Source organism: Pararge aegeria, chromosome 2, assembly GCF_905163445.1.
Source record: "Pararge aegeria chromosome 2, ilParAegt1.1, whole genome shotgun sequence".
Taxonomy (NCBI): domain Eukaryota; kingdom Metazoa; phylum Arthropoda; class Insecta; order Lepidoptera; family Nymphalidae; genus Pararge; species Pararge aegeria.
Window position 1 is genome coordinate 12,868,586 of NC_053181.1, and position 5,147 is coordinate 12,873,732.

The window sequence follows — 5,147 nt, forward strand, 5'->3', positions numbered from 1 at the left end:
TCACATGGCTTAAGCTTATAGTGTTATTTATTTAGCTACAAGATAGAAGGTTTATTTTAAATTTTCAGCGCAGTATAAAGAAGTGATGCAGTAGTTCAACGCCTTTGATCTCTCTCGTGGTAAATGCTGACAACCAAGCGCTGTCGCTTGGTTGTTTATATGCTTTAGGTGTACTTTTCTACTCCACACCCCGCACTGATTATACACATGTTCTGCCTAAACAACTATAGTCCAATGCTAATAATCAATCTAATCGAAAATCTACAGATGGCAGATTGAATTTAGTATTGCTAAATCTAAATAAATCTAATTAAATTGCCTTATCTATGCTAAGATTAGGAAAAGGATACCGCTACTGAATTCAACCTGCAATCCGAAGATTTTTATTTTTTATTCTAGTACAAGTTAGCCAACTGTTTCCCCTGATAGTAATTGATGATGCAGTCGAAGATTGTTCCGGGCTAACCTGTTAGGGAGTATGGCAGTTATACTAAACTCATACTACTTATCGGTTTCTCCACGATATCGTACCGAACGTTAAATCGCTTAGCGCCACGTGTTTGTCTTTAGGGTGGTAACTAGCCACGGCCGAAGCCCCCCACGAGATAAAATTCAGATTAGATTATTTATTAATTTTAGGTGTTCAGTTGAGTGATACCTGAAAATGTTAGTTAAAGCTCTAAAGTGATTAAACCGTCAATAAATAAAAGCTGTTTTTTAATAAAAGCACAACGATGAACTAGCGGCACGGTCCGCGTCGATATTGCATTCGAATGTATAAACTCGCTAATACGCCTGAACTTGCACGATAAAGTCTAAAATCGCTAAAGTTATTTTACTGCCGGAATAATTCTTGGGATTTTTGACAGGGCAATCGAAGTTCGCCGGTAGGCTTTGCCGTGTTTTAATTAACAACCAGTGCATTGAAGTGGTGGAAAACTCACATACCGGCGATATTATAGCGATATTATACAGTACACGTTTTAAACGCGTGACTATGTTTTGCTTGTTATTTAATATTCTAGATGACCCGGTGTACTTTTTTTTAAATAACCCGGACTCTGAATCTGGATAATTTACAATGATCATAATTGGAAGATGGCCGACCTGTGCAGTGGGCAGCGACCCTGCTTTCTGAGTCCAAGGCCGTGGGTTCGATTCTCACAACTGAAAATATTTGTGTGATGAAAATAACTGTTTTTTCACTGTCTGGGTGTTTATCTATATATTATAAGTATTTATGTATATTATTCATAAAAATTATTCATCAGTTATTTTAGTACCCATAACACAAGCTACGCTTACTTTGGGACTAGATGGCGATGTGTGTATTGTCGTAGTATATATTTTTTTTATAATCTAGGAATGGATAGCGCCATCCTTTTGATTCTGGGATAGTACTAAGAATTTGTGAACAGAAAAACATATTTAGTACTTACCTACTACCTATTTTTTTTGACTGCCTTGTTACTGATTCCAGGAACTCGTGATCACAATAAAAAGTACTAACCACTAGACTAACAAGGCGGTTATAGGTTTATTATTAATAATTTAATAATGAAAATAATTGGTAAACTAAAAGGTAAATTTTTTGCTTCCGATTTTTTGGTTGAGGTCTTTCGGCTATTACTACTGTTCGGCTTAGTAAATTGAAATGGTGTTATGATTTATAGTTGGACTTTACGAACGGGTATTACGGTCAGCTCCCAGCGCGGACGTGACGTGAAATTAAAACGTTCACCACAAATTATAATAGTTGCTGTAGCAGCCAAATATTTTACTTTTACATTAAAATTAGCAAAAGTGCTCGCACTGAAAGTGTAAGCACGTACATAAAATTCCCAGGAAATTCCCGTTTTTTATAATATATATATATTTTTTAAACCTTTACTGAATAGAATTCTCATTAATTGTCATCAACAATCAAAATGGATGAGAGGAGGTATATTTATATACATAGTAGGTATATTTATAGATATATATACATATAGGCATCATCATCATCATCATCATTTCAACCAATTGAGGTCCACTGCTTGACTTAGGTCTTTTATAGGGAGTTCCACAATACACGGTCCTGGGCCGCTTGCCTCCAGCGGCTCCCAGCGACTCGCCGAATATCATCGGTCCACCTCGTTGGGGGCCGACCTAGGCTGCGTTTACCGGTGTGGGGTCGCCATTCCAGCACCTTAAGACCCAAACGTCCATCGGTTCTCCCAGCTGTGTGCCCTGCCCATTGTCACTTGAGCTTTGTGACTCGCTGAGCTATGTCGGTAACTCTAGTTCTTCTACGGATCTCCTCACTTGTCATTTGATCACGTAAAAATACACCTAGCATAGTTTTCTCCATCGCCCGCTGAGTGCCTCTGAGCCTTCTTTTGAGGCCCATAGTTATCGCCCATGTCTCACATCCGTAAGTCATCACTGGTATACATAGGTTTATATAAATACGTTATACATTTAATATTTAAATACCTAGTTTTATGTACTTATTAGTAGATTGAATGTCCAAATACGGGTAACATTGGGTAGCATCGTAGGGTTGTCAGGCAAAAAAATTGTATTGGGTTTTGCTTGGATCTCAGCATCTACAGACACCCAGTTCCACTAACAACTGAAATCAGTAATATTAGTAAACCTTAGGCAAATGTGTCCGTTTGTAGATGTTTTTTGTGCTCTGTGCTACTATGCTGCGATAAAAATAAATATTCTAAAATAATGTTATTAATACAGGTCACGCTTATATAGTTTTCAACTATTTTCTGTAAAAATTAAGGGCGGAATATTTAACCAGGTTAGAGCGTAAAAGTCATTACTTTGTAAACTTCCCTTCCCCACTCAAGTCGACATTATAAAAAACATAGTTTTTGTAAGAATAATATCTATTTTAAGAAGTTTAACCTCAGAAAGTTCAGCAATTCTTTTTGTTATGAAAATCTTTGAATGCGACTATTTCTATAGTCTCTAGTCTGATCGTTTCAACCCTACGTACAAAGACGTACCGCAGAGGATTTTGCGTTCCGGTGCGAGCCACGTAGAAAACGTAGGGATTCTTCCGTATTGCTTAACTTTTATAGCTAAGTGATGATGCAGTCTGAGATGGTAGCGAGCAAAGAATTTACAATATGAGTGCTATGCTCTCGAGTAAGCTAGCAGTCAAGGGCTAACTTGTAGTGCAATAAAAGATAAGGACTACGGCAGTATCTCCAATCGGTTTGTATGCGGCATCGTATCGTACCCTAACAGGTAAGCCCGTTATTATCATTGCCGGTTACTACCATCGTTATCAACGCATTACCGGCCCACTACAGTGTATGGATTAGAATGAGAAATGAGAAGGGTTTATCCGTACACCAGGCTGGCCAAGAGCAGATAGGTAGACTTCACACACTGTTGAAAATATTAAGGAGAACTCTCAAGAATGTAGGTTTCCTTCACCGTTTAAAGCGAGTTTAAATGACTTAAATTAAAACTCAACACTTTCATTCCGTTTTAATTGCTGACAAACGCCACCTTAGAGTGCAGAAAAAAATTGACGGCTTTAAATCATACTGTAAAAAAGGTGCAAAAAAAGGCTTCTGTCATGCATACTCTTACTTTGAAAGCCATATTTAGCTAATTATGCTGCGGCCAGCGTTGTCCGGCGGTAGACACTGGCGCAGCGTGAATATTCCACTCGAAATGGTCACTGGAAAAATGTTTAACTCCTATAGTCCTGCATTTAAAATCCGCGCGAGCCACATTTTTCACCATGCGTGTGTAATAAATTGCACAAATTGATCGCGATGTGAAAAAAGCGCTTTTTTTTTTGGTATGCGCGAAACATAGCTATTCTGTGTGGCGTTTTAACGTTGCAGCGAATGATTGATATAACGTTAAATATGATTTGATGGTCAAAATAAAGTGCGTGAAAGTTAGACGGGAAGAGGAATTGTTTGTCTCGAATTGTTTGTATTTGTTTAATAGGGAATTAATTGAGAATGAGGGAAGCCTTAAATTTTGTTTTAGCTGTATATATAAATAAATAAATAAATATATATATATATATATATATATATATTAAATCGCTTGACACCACTCAGGATAGAGTTTGGCATGCCGGTGTAAGATTGCAAGGCAGTTCTTTTTTGCATTAGAGACCCCCAAGGTGCTCGCAGAGGACCTCATAGTCCAGGCAGAGTCGGTCGAGGCGGGGACATTCCCGGAATAGATTGGTCAAGGGTCCGGTGGAGTCAGGGACGGACACTTATCGTAAGTGGTGATGTGGAAGCGGTGTATGTAGTGTTTGATATATGCATGCAGAGCCTGCGTGATCGCGAATGAGATATTCCCGAGCATGAAGAGCTCGCGGATGTAGGCAGCTGCCCTTGCGCCTTGCTCTCTTATCGGCTCGGTCAGGTGTTGTGATTTTGCTATCTTATGTTATGTTTCACAAAAGATATCAGGTAGCGAAATCCGGGGCCCAGTGGAGGCCGGCCGGGTTTTTGGCTGCGGCATGGGCCGCTTCGTTACCCTCTTAGCCCACGTGACCCCGGACCAAGCAATTTGTATGGTTCCATAGCACGCACTGTTCGAAGGATCGCTGAGACCAGGGAGTGTGTATTGCATATAAGATTTTTATAGGTGTACGTATAAGTGCTACTCCTACATACTGAAATCACCTAACCGTCCAACCAACGTGGTGATTATGGGCAAACCCTCACGCTGGGAGAGGCCAGTCCAGCAATGGACTGTCATAAATTATAGGTAATTTTTTTTTATTTTGATTGCTATTTCAGTAAACTAAAAATCTTAGTTTGACGTTAGCTGCTGAAAGCTGCTGGATCTTACCTAATAGTGTATAACCGTATATTCTGAGATAAACGTCCGCTACTAAAAATAAATTTAAATAACTTGCGGTTCTTCGATTTCTGTTGTAGAAAACTACTAAAATACTCAATTAAAGCAGGGAAGCGTTGAGATATACACACAGTGTGTTGCATATATTAAGTTTGTATTCGTTTGAAAATATTTATATCACAACATAAAACTACTGAAACTTGTAATAAAGTTTGTGTTGTTTAGCGTCAGAAAAGGAAACTTTTGGCATGAGGCGGACGTAAGGAAGAATGGAAATAGAAAAAGTATCAGGCAATATTCATATTCAT